This window comes from Lipotes vexillifer, unplaced genomic scaffold (genome assembly GCF_000442215.2).
Source record: "Lipotes vexillifer unplaced genomic scaffold, Lipotes_vexillifer_v1.1 scaffold384, whole genome shotgun sequence".
Taxonomy (NCBI): Eukaryota; Metazoa; Chordata; class Mammalia; order Artiodactyla; family Lipotidae; genus Lipotes; species Lipotes vexillifer.
The window spans coordinates 3,691,952-3,704,085 of record NW_006793498.1 but is presented as its reverse complement, the minus strand read 5'-3'; positions in this window follow the sequence as shown (position 1 = coordinate 3,704,085).

The window sequence follows — 12,134 nt, the reverse complement described above, 5'->3', positions numbered from 1 at the left end:
AGACTGGGGCACGAACCCGTGTCCCCTGCATCGGCAGGCGGACTCTCAACCATTGCACCACCATGGAAGCCCAACTCCAGGATTCTTTTGATTTCCATTTGCACGGAATATCTTTTTCCATCCCCTCACTTTCCATCTGTACGTGTCCCTAGGTCTGAAGTGAGTCTCTTGTAGACAGTATATACACAGGTCTTGTTTTTGTATCCATTCATCCAGCCTATGTCTTTTGGTTAGAGCATTCCATCCATTTACATTTAAGGTGATTATCGATATGTATGTTCTTATTACCATTTTCTTAATTATTTTGGGTTTGTTTTTGTAGGTCTTTTCCTTGTGTGTGTTTCCTGCCTAGAGAAGTTCCTTTAACATTTGTTTTAAAGCTGGTTTGGTGGTGCTGATTTCTCTCAGCTTTTGCTTGGCTGGAAAGGTTTTAATTTCTCCATCAAATCTGAATGAGATCCTTGCTGGGTAGAGTAATCTTGGTTGCAGGTTTTTCTCCTTCATCACTTTAAATATGTCCTGCTGTTCCCTTCTGGCTTGCAGAGTTTCTGCTGAAAGATCAGCTGTTAACCTTATGGGGATTCCCTTGGGTGTTATTTGTTGTTTTTCCCTTGCTGCTTTTAATATTTTTTCTTTGTAAATTTTTGATAGTTTGATTAATATGTGTCTTGGTGTGTTTCTCCTTGGATTTATCCTGTATGGGACTCTCTGTGCTTCCTGGACTTGATTAAGTATCTCCTTTCCCATATTAGGGAAGTTTTCAACTATAATCTCTTCAAATATTTTCTCAGTCCCTTTCTTTTTCTTTTATTCTTCTGGGACCTCTGTAATTCGAATGTTGGTGCATTTAATGTTGTCCCAGAGGTCTCTGAGACTGTCCTCAATTCTTTTCATTCTTTTTTCTTTTTTCTGCTCTGCAGTAGTTATTTCCACTATTTTATCTGCCAGGTCACTTATCCGTTTTTCTGCCTCAGTTATTCTGCTATTGATCCCTTCTAGAGAATATCTAGTTTCATTTACTGTGTTGTTCATCGTTTGTTTGCTCTTTAGTTCTTCTAGGTCCTTGTTAAACGTTTCTTGTATTTTCTCTATTCTACTTCCAATATTTTGGATCATCTTTACTATCATTACTCTGAATTCTTTTTCAGGTAGACTGCCTATTTCCTCTTCATTTGTTTGGTCCGGTGCTTTTTTGCCTTGCTCCTTCATCTGCTGTGTGTTTTTCTGTCTTCTCTTTTTTCTTGAGTTACTGTGTTTGGAGTCTCCTTTTCGCAGGCTGCAGGTTTGTAGTTCTTGTTGTTTTTTGTGTCTGTCCCCAGTGGCTAAGGTTGGTTCAGTGGGCTGTGTAGGCTTCCTGGTGGAGAGGAATAGTGCCTGTGTTCTGGTGGATGAGGCTGGATCTTGTCTGTCTGGTGGGCAGATCCATGTCTGGTGGTGTGTTTTGGGGTATCTGTGGACTTATTATAATTTTAGGCAGCTTCTGTGCTAATGGATGGGGATGTGTTTCTGTCTTGCTAATTGTTTGGCATAGGGTGTCCAGCACTGTAGCTTGCTGGTCGTTGAGTGAAGCTGGGTGCTGGTGTTGAGATGGAGATCTCTGGGAGATTTTTGCTGTTTGATATTATGTGGAGCTGGGAGGTCTCTTGTGGGCCAGTGTCCTGAAGTTGGCTCTCCCACCTCAGAGGCACAGCCCTGATGCTTGGCTGGAGCAGCATGAGCCCTTCATCCACACGGGTCAGAATAAAAGGGAGAAAAAATGGAAAGGAAGGAAGGAAGGAAGGAAGGAAGAAGATAAAATTTAAAAAATAAAGTAAAATTAAATAAAGATATTAAAATAAAAAATAATTAGTAAGAAAAAAGTTTTTTTAAGTAAAACAAAAAAACGGACAGACAGAACCTTGGGACAAATGGTGAAAGCAAAGCTATACAGACAAAATCACACACAGAGGCATACACATACACACTCACAAAAAGAGGAAAAAGAAAAAAATATATATATATATCATTGCTCCCAAAGTCCACCTCCTCAATTTGGGATGATTTATTGTCTCTTCAGGTATTCCACAGATGCAGGGTACATCAAGTTTATTGTGGAGCTTTAATCCGCTGCTCCTGAGGCTGCTGGGAGAGATTTCCCTTTCTCTTCTTTGTTCGCACAGCTCCTGAGGTTCAGCTTTGGATTTGGCCCCGACTCTGCGTGTAGGTCACTGGAGGGCATCTGTTCTTTGCTCAGACAGGACGGGGTTAAAGGAGCCACTGATTCAGGGGCTCTGGCTCACTCAGGCCTGGGGGAGGGAGGGGCACAGAGTGCGGGGCGGGCCTGTGGCGGCAGAGGCCAGCATGATGTTGCACCAGCCTGAGGCTCGCCTTGCATTCTCCCGGGGAAGTTGTCCCTGGATCCCGGGACCCTGGCAGTGGCGGGCTGCACAGGCCCCGGGAGGGAGGTGTGGATAGTGACCTGTCCTCGCACACAGGCTTCTTGTTGGCGGCAGCAGCAGCCTTAGCGTCTCATGCCTGTCTCTGGGGTCTGCGCTGATAGCCGCGGCTTGCGCCCATCTCTGGAGCTACTTTAAGTGGCGCTGTTAATCCCCTCTCCTCATGCACCAGGAAACAAAGAGGCAAGAAAAAGTCTATTGCCTTTTTGGCAGTTCCAGACTTTTTCCCGGACTCCCTCCTGGCTAGCCGTGGCGCACTAGCCCCCTTCAGGCTGTGTTCACGCAGCCAACCCCAGTCCTCTCCCTGGGATCTGACCTCCGAAGCCCGAACCTCAGCTCCCAGCCCTGCCCACCCCGGTGGGTGAGCAGACAAGCCTCTTGGACTGGTGGGTGCTGGTCGGCACCAATCCTCTGTGTGGGAATCTCTCCGCTTTGCCCTCTGCACCCCTGTTGCTGCGCCCTCCTCTGTGGCTCTGAAGCTTCCCTGCTCTGCTACCCCCCCGTCTCCGCCACTGAAGGGCCTTCCTGGTGTGTGGAAACCTTTCCTCCTTCACAGCTCCCTCCCAGAGGAGCAGGTCCCATGCCTATTCTTTTGTCTCTGTTTTTTCTTTTGCCCTACCCAGGTACATGGGGAGTCTCTTGCATTTTGGGAGGTCTGAGGACTTCTGCCAGTGTTCAGATTCAGCAGGTGTTCTGTAGGCGTTGTTCCACATGTAGATGTATTTCTGATGTATTTGTGGAAGGAAGGTGATCTCCGCATCTTACTCTTCCACCATCTTGAAGCTCCCTCTGATCATATGGTTTTTATTCTTCAGTTTGTTAATATGCTGTATCACATTGATTAGTTTGCGTATATTGAAGAATCCTTGCATCCCTGGGATAAATCCCACTTGATCATGGTGTATGATCCTGTTACCGTGTTGTTGGATTCTGTTTGCTAGTATTTTGTTGAGAATTTTTGCATCTGTATTCATCAGTGATATTGGTCTGTAATTTTCTTTTTTTTTTTTTTTTTTGCGGTAGGCGGGCTTCTCACTGCTGTGGCCTCTCCCGTTGTGGAGCACAGGCTCTGGACGCACAGGCTCAGCGGCCATGGCTCACGGGCCCAGCCGCTCCGCGGCACGCAGAATCCTCCCGGACCGGGGCACTAACCTGCGTCCCCTGTGTCGGCAGGCAGACTCTCAAACACTGCGCCACCAGGGAAGCCCTGTAATTTTCTCTTTTTTTGCAGTATCTTTGTCTGGTTTTGGTATCAGGGTGATGGTGACCTCATGGAATGAGTTGGGGAGTGTTCCTTCCTCTGCAATTTTTTGGAAGAGTTTGAGAAGGATAGGTGTTAGCTCTTCTCTAAATGTTTATAGAATTTCCCTGTGAAGCCATCTGGTCCTGGACTTTTGTTTGTTGGAAGATTTTTAATCACAGTTTCAATTTCATTACTTGTCATTGGTCTGTTCATATTTTCTATTTCTTCCTGGTTCAGTCTTGGAAGGTATACCTTTCTAAGAATTTGTCCATTTCTTCCAGGTTGTCCATTTTATTGGCATAGAGTAGTCTCTTAGGATGCTTTGTATTTCTGAGGTGTTTGTTGTAATTTCTCCTTTTTCATTTCTAATTTTTTGATTTGAGTCCTTCCCTCTTTTTCTTGATGTGGCTGGCTAAGAGTTTATCAATTTTGTTTATCTTCTCAAAGAACCAGCTTTTAGTTTTATTGATCTTTGCTATTGTTTTCTTTGTTTCTATTTCATTTATTTCTGCTCTGATCTTTATGATTTCTTTCCTTCTGCTAACTTTGGGTTTCGTTTGTTGTTCTTTCTCTAGTTCCTTTAGGTGTAAGGTTAGATTGTTTGAGATGTTTGTTGTTTCTTGAGGTAGCCTTGTATTGCTATAAACTTCGCTATTAGAACAGCTTTTGCTGCATCCCATAGGGTTTGGACCATTGTGTTTTCATTGTCATTTGTCTCTAGGTATTTTTTGATTTCCTCTTTGACGTCTTCAGTGATCTCTTGGTTATTTAGTAGTGTATTGTTTAGCCTCCATATGTTTGTGTTTTTTACATTTTTTCCTGTAATTGATTTCTAATCTCATAGCATTGTTGTCAGATAAGATGCCTGATATGATTTCAATTTTCTTAAATTTACTGAGGCTTGATTTGTGACCCAAGATGTGATCTGTCCTGGAGAATGTTCTGTGCACACTTGAGAAGACAGTGTAATCTGCTGTTTTTGGATGGAATGTCCTATAAATATCAATTCTATGTGGTCTCTTGTGTCATTTAAAGCTTCTGTTTCCTTAGTAATTTTGTATGGATGATCTGCCCATTGGTCTAAGTGAGGTGTTAAAGTCCCCCATTATTATTGTGTTACTGTCGATTTCCTCGTTTATAGCTGTTAGCAGTTGCCTTAAGTACTGAGGTGCTCCTATGTTGGGTACATATATATTCATAATTGTTATATCTTCTCCTTGGATTGATCCCTTGATCATTATGTAGTGTCCTTCCTTGTCTCTTGTAACAGTCTTTATTTTAAAGTCTGTTTTATCTGATATGAGTATAGATACTCCAGCTTTCTTTTGATTTCCACTTGCATGGAATATCTTTTTCCATCCCCTCACTTGCAGTCTGTATGTGTCCCTAGGTCTGAAGTGGGTCTCTTGTAGAAAGCTTATAGATGGGTCTTGTTTTTGTATCCATTCAGCAAGCCTGTGTCTTTTGGTTGGAGTATTTAATCCATTCACGTTTAAGGTAATTATTGATATGTATGTTCCTATGACCATTTTCTTAATTGTTTTCGGTTTGTTTTTGTAGGTCCTTTTCTTCTCTTGTGTTTTTCACTTAGAGAGGTGCTGTAGAGCTGGTTTGGTGGTGCTGAATTGTCTTAGCTTTTGCTTGTCTGTAAAGCTTTTGATTTCTCCATCGAATCTGAATGAGATCCTTGCTGGGTCGAGTAATCTTGGCTGTAGGTTCTTCCCTTTTATCACTTTCAGTATATCATGTCACTCCCTTCTGGCTTGTAGAATTTCTGCTGAGAAATCTGCTGTTAACCTTATAGGAGTTCCTTTGTATGTTATTTGTCTTTTTTCCCTTGCCGCTTTCAATAATTTTTCTTTGCCTTTAATTTTTGCCAATTTGATTACTATGTGTCTTGGTGTGTTTCTCCTTGGGTTTATCCTGTATAGGACTCTCTGCACTTCCTGTACTTGGGTGGCTATTTCCTTTCCCGCGTTAGGGAAGTTTTTGACTATAATCTCTTCAAATATTTTCTTGGGTCCTTTCTCTCTCTCTCTCTTCTCCTTCTGGGACCCATATAACGCAAATGTTGTTACATTTAATGTTGTTCCAGAGGCTTCTTAGGCTGTCTTCATTACTTTTCATTCTTTTTTCTTTATTCTGTTCCACAACAGTGAATTCCACCATTCTGTCCTCCAGGTCATTTATCTGATATTCTGCTTCAGTTATTCTGCTATTGATTCCTTCTAGTGTAGTTTTCATTTTAGTTATTGTTTATCTATGTTTGTTTGTTCTTTAATTCTTCTAGGTCTTTGTTAAACATTTCTTGCACCTTCTCGATCTTTGCCTCCATTCTTTTTCCGAGGCCCTGGATCATCTTCACTCTCATTATTCTGAATTCTTTTTCTGGGAGGTTGCCTATCTCCACTTCATTTAGTTGTTTTTCCGGTTTTTATCTTGTTTCTTCATCTGTGACATAGCCCTCTGCCTTTTCATCTTGTCTTTCTGTGAATGTGGGTTTTGTTCCACAGGCTGCAGGATTGTAGTTCTTCTTGCTTCTGCTATCTGCCCTCTGGTGGATGAGGTTATCTGAGAGGCTTGAGCAAGTTTCCTGATGGGAAGGAGTGGTGGTGGGTAGAGGTGGGTGTTACTCTGGTGGGCAGAGCTCAGTAAAACTTTAATCCACTTGTCTGCTGATGGGTGGGGCTGTGTTCTCTCCCTGTTGGTTGTTTGGCCTGAGGAGACCCAACACTGGAGCCTACCCAGGCTCTTTTGTGGGGCTAATGGCGGAGTCTGGGAGGGCCCATGCCAAGGAGTACTTCTCAGAACTTCTGCTGCCAGTGTCCTTGTCCTCACAGCGAGACAGCCACCCCCCGCCTCTGCAGAAGACCCTCCAACACTAGCAGGTAGGTCTGGTTCAGTCTCCTATGGGGTCACTGCTCCTTCCCCTGGGTCCCGATGCACACACTACTTTGTGTGTGCCCTCCAAGAGTGGAGTCTCTGTTTCCCCCAGTCCTGTCGAAGTCCTGCAATTAAATCCCGCTCACCTTCAAAGTCTGATTCTCTAGGATTTCCTCCTCCCGTTGCTGGACCCCCAGCTTGGGAAGCCTGATGTGGGGCTCAGAACCTTCACTCCACTGGGTGGACTTTTCTGGTATAAGTGTTCTCCAGTTTGTGAGTCACCCACCCAGCAGTTATAGGATTTGATTTTACTGTGATTGCGCCCCTCCTACCATCTCATTGTGGCTTCTCCTTTGTCTTTGGATGTAGGGTATCTTTTTTGGTGAGTTCCAGTGTCTTCCTGTCAATGAATGTTCAGCAGTTAGTTGTGTGTGTTTTTATTTTTTTCAGATAAATAATTAGAAGTGTAATTGCTGGATCATATGGTAATTTTATTTTTAATTTTTTGAGGAACCTTCATACTGTTTTCCATAGTGGCTGCACCAATTTACATTCCCGCCAACAGTGCAAAACGGATTCCTTTTCTCCACATCTTCACCAACAGTTGTTGTTTCTTGTCTTTTTGAGAACAGCCATTCTAAAAGGTGTGAGGTAATATCATGTGGTTTTGACTTGCATTCCCCTGATGATTAGTGATGTTGAACACCTTTTCATGTACCTGTTGGCCAAATGTGTGTCATCTTTGGAAAAATGTCTGTTCAGATCCTCTGCCCATTTTATAATGGGATTATTTGGGGTTTTTTTCTGTGTGAGATTTTTGGTTTGAGTCCCGTGAGTCCTTTATATGTTTTGGATGTTAACCTCTTACCAGATATATGATCTGCAAATAGTTTCTCCATTTGGTAGGTTTCCTTTTCATGTTGTTGATGGTTTCCTTTGCTGTGCAGAAGCTTTTGGTCTGATATAGTCCCACTTGTTTATTCTTGGTTTTTTTTTTTTTTTGCTTTGTAGTTCCAAAAAATCACTGCCAACTGATGTCAAGGAGCTTACTGCCTATTTTTTCCTCTGTGTGTTGTATGGTTTCTGGTTTCACATTCAAGTCTTTAATCCATTTTGAGTTAAAATTTTTTTTATGGTGTAAGATAACGGTCCAGTTTCATTCTTTTGCATGTGGCTGTTTGGTTTTCCCAGCCTCATTTATTGAGGAGACTGTCCTTTCCCCATTGTATATTCTTGACTCCTTTGTCATATATTAATTGACCATATATGCATGGGTTTATTTATGGTCTCTCTATTCTGTTCCATTGATCTACATGTCTGTTTTTATACCAATACCATACTGTTTTAATTTCCATAGCTTTGTACAATAATATAGTTAGAAACCAGGGAGTATGATGTCTACAGCTTTATTCTTTTTTTCTAAAATTTGCTTGTTATTTGGGGTCATTTGTGGTTCCATGCACATTTTAGGATTGTTTGTTCTATTTCTGTGAAAAGTGCCATTGGAAGTTTGATAGGGATTGCACTGCATCTGTAGATTCCTTTGGGTAGTATAGACATTTTTACACTAATTCTTCTAACTCATGAACATGGATTATCTTCCCATTTATTTATATCTTCAATCTCTTTCATCTTATAGTTTTCAGTGTACAGGTCTTTCACCTCCTTGGTTAAATTTTTTTCCTAAGTATTTTATTCTTTTTGATGCAATTATAAATGGGATTGCTTTCTTAGTTTCTCTTTCTGTTAGTTTTTGTTAGTGTATAGAAACACAATAGATTATTGCACACTGATTTTGTATCTTGCAAGTTTACTGAATTCATTTATTAGTTCTAATAGTTTTTTGATGTGGAGTTTAGGGTTTTCTCTATATAGTATCATGTCATCTGCAAATAGTGAGTTTTACTTCTTTCTGATTTGGATGACTTTTGTTTCTTTTTCTTGACTAACTGATCTGGTTGGGACTTCCAATACTATGCTGAGTAAAAGTGGTGAGAGTGGGCATTCTTGTTCCTGATCTTAGAGGAAAAGCTTTCAGTTTTTCACCATTGAGTATGATAGCTGTGGGCACATCATATATGGCCTTTAGTATGTTAAGGTATGTTCTCTCTATACCAACTTTCTTGAGACTTTTTATCATGAATGGATGTTGAATTTTGTCAAATGCTTTTTCTGCATCTATTGAGATTATCATATACTTTTTTATCCTTCATTTTGTTAATGGGGTGTATCACACTGATTGATTTTCTGATGTTGAACCACCCTTGCATCCCTAGAATAAATCTGATTTGGTCAAGGTGTATGATCCTTTTTAATATATTGTTAAATTTGGTTTTCTAATATTTTGCTGAGGATTTTTACAACTATGTTCATCAGGGATATTGGCTTGTAATTTTCTTGTGGTGTCCTATTTTGGTTTTGGTATCAGGGTAATGGTGGCCTCATAAAATGCATTCGGAAGTGTTGCTTCTTGTATTTTTTTGGAAGAGTTTGAGAAGGATTTGTAGTAATTCTTTAAATGTTTGGTAGAATTCATCAGTGAAAACATCTGGTCATGGACTTTTGGACTTCATTGGGAGGGTTTTACTTAATGATTCAATGTCTTTAGTAGTATGAGTCTGTTCAGATTTTCTGTTTCTTCATGACTCAGCGTTGGAAAATTGTATGTTTTTAGGAATTTGTCCATTTCCTATAGGTTGTCCAATTTGCTGCTGAGTAATTGTAGTAGTTTCTTATGATCCTTTGTACTTCTGTGGTATCAGTTGTAACATCCTTTTCATTTCTTAGTTGAATCTTCTCTTTTTTCTTGGTGAGTCTTGCTAAAGGTTTGTCAATTTTATTTTTTTCAACCCCCCCCCACCCAGCTCTTAGTTTCATTGATCTTTTCTATTGGCTTTTAAATTTATATTTCATTTATTTCTGCTCTGATCTTTGTTATTTCCTTCCTTCTACTAATTCTGGGGTTTGTTTGTTGTCCTCTTTCTAGTTCTTTGAGGTGGAAATTTAGGTTGTATATTCGAGGTCTTTCTTCTTAATGTAGGGATTTATTGCCATGAATGTCCTTCTTAGAACTGCTTAGCTATACCCCATAACTTTTGGTATGTTGTATTTCCATTTTCATTTGTCTCAGGGTTTTTAAATTTTCTCTTTTGATTTCTTCTCTGACCCATTGGTCATTCAGTAGCCTCCCTACACATACTTGTGAATTTTCCAGTTTTCTTACACCTGATTTCTAGTCATACCATTGTGAGTCAGAAAAGATGATTGATATGATTTTGATTTTCTTAAATTTATCAAGATATTTTGTGGCCTAACATATGATCTATCCTGGAAATATTCCAAGTGTACTTCAGAAGAATGTTTGTTACTTTTGGATGGAATGCTCTGTATATGTTTCTAAGTCCATCTGGTATATGTCCTTTTAAGGCCAATGTTTCCTCATTAATTTTTATCTGTATGTTCTATCCACTGATGGAAATGGGATATTAAAGTCCCCTACTATCATTGTATTACTGTCAATTTCACTCTGTAGGTTTGTTAATATTTGCTTTATTTAGGTTCTTCTCTGTCAGGTACATAAATATTGTAATATATCCTCTTGTTGGATTGACCCCTTTATCATTATTCAGTGACCATATCTGCTTCTTACTATAGTTTTTGTCTTAAAGTCTATTTTGTTTGATGTAAGTATAGCAACTCTTTGTTTTGGTTTCCATTTGCATGGAATATCTTTTGCTATTCCTTCACTTTCAGTCTGTGTGTCCACACAACTGAAGTGAATCTCTTGTAGGCAGCATATTAGATGAGTCTTGGTTTTTTTATGCTTTCAGCCACTCAGTGTCTTTTGATTTGAGAATTTAGTCTATTTACGTATAATCTAATTATTGATAGGTACGTACTTATTGCCATTTTGTTAAATTGTTTTCGGGCTGTCTTGTAATTCCTTTGTTTTTTTTCCTATTCTTTCTTTGTAATTTGATGATATTCTGTGGTGGTATGCTCAGGTTTATCTTCTGTGAATCTATCATAGGGTTTTGCTTTGTGGTTCCCATGAGGCTTACAACACTTATTTATCACAGTCCATTTTAAGTGGATAAAAACATAAGTATCAACTCAACCTAAAGCTCTACATTTAATCCCCACCATTTTACTTTAGTGTTAAAATTTGTTTTTTTATCTTGTATATCCATTAACAAATCATTATGGCTGTAGTTATTTTTACTAATTTTAACCTTCATACTAGCCTTATAAGTAATTAACCCATCACTGTTACATTCGATTTTTCTGAATTTTACCATACATTTACCTTTACCAGTGAGATTTGTACTCTCATGTTTTCCTGTTAGTAATTAACACCCTTTCATTTCAGATTAAAGAAGTCCCTTTAACATTTCTTGTAAGGCCAGTCCAGTGGTGATTAACAACATTAGCTTTTCTTGTCTAGGAAACTCTATCTCTTCTTTAATTATGAGGGACAGCTTTGTCAGGTAGAGAATTCTTGATTGGCAGTTTTTTCCTTTCAGCACTTTGACTATATCATGCCACTCCCTTCTTGTCTGTAAAGTTTGTTGACAAAATCTGCTGATAATCATATAGGAGTTCCTTTATAGGTATCAAGTTGTTTTTTTTCTTGCTGCTTTTAAGATACTCTCCTGGTCTTTAACTTGAACTTTACAACGTGTCTCAGTGTGGGTCTCTTGATGTTGTTTGGGGGGCTTGTCTCTCAGTGGCAAGTTTTAAAAGTTGGGGTGCAAGATGTGGGGTTCAAACCCATGACTCTTCAGGGAGAACCTCAAGGTTGCAAGTTCCCTCTTGATTGGGGGGTCTCCATACCGAGAGTGGGATTTATGGTGAGATTTTTGTCTCAGCCTCTCCTACTAGCTTAGATGTGGGTTCTTCCTTATGTAGGGGTCTCTCAGCTAGTTTTGGGTTTTTGTCCAGAGGAAATTGTTCCATATGTAGCTGTAGATTCAGTGTGGCCATGGGAGGTGGTGAGTTTAGGATCCTCCTATGTAGCTATCTTGTGCTGGAACCCATACAACTTTTAAAATAACAAATTGAGGTTCAGATGCTGGCTCTTCTTTCTGAGATTTAAAAGCATCATTGACAATATAGATACTATTTACCTTAATCTTACAGTAAGGAATAATGTGGGATGTTCTGCTGATGCCACAGATTTTCAAATTAATAAGGATAAGTCATAAGTGGTCATGGGGAAGGATGGAGACAGTAACCTGCAGTTACTGATCAGAATAGAGAAGTGATGGGTCAGAGTTTAACATATTAAGGTACTACTTGAGTATAGTTACAAATTTTTGTGAAGAAGCTACCAACTATTATAAGTTTAGTATAAGACTTTACTAAATAGTGAGGACATCTGCCAAAAAAAAAAAAATCAAACAACTGACTCAACAAAATATAAGTATCTGTTAACTCCCATTTTATTTACTTTGGATGGCAGACATAACTCTCTGCCTCTTCTCTAGACAGACAACTCCTTATGACTAGCAGCTGGAGTCCAGTTGTGCAGTTATGGCAAATGGACAAAGTTCATCATCAGTTATGAGACAGAA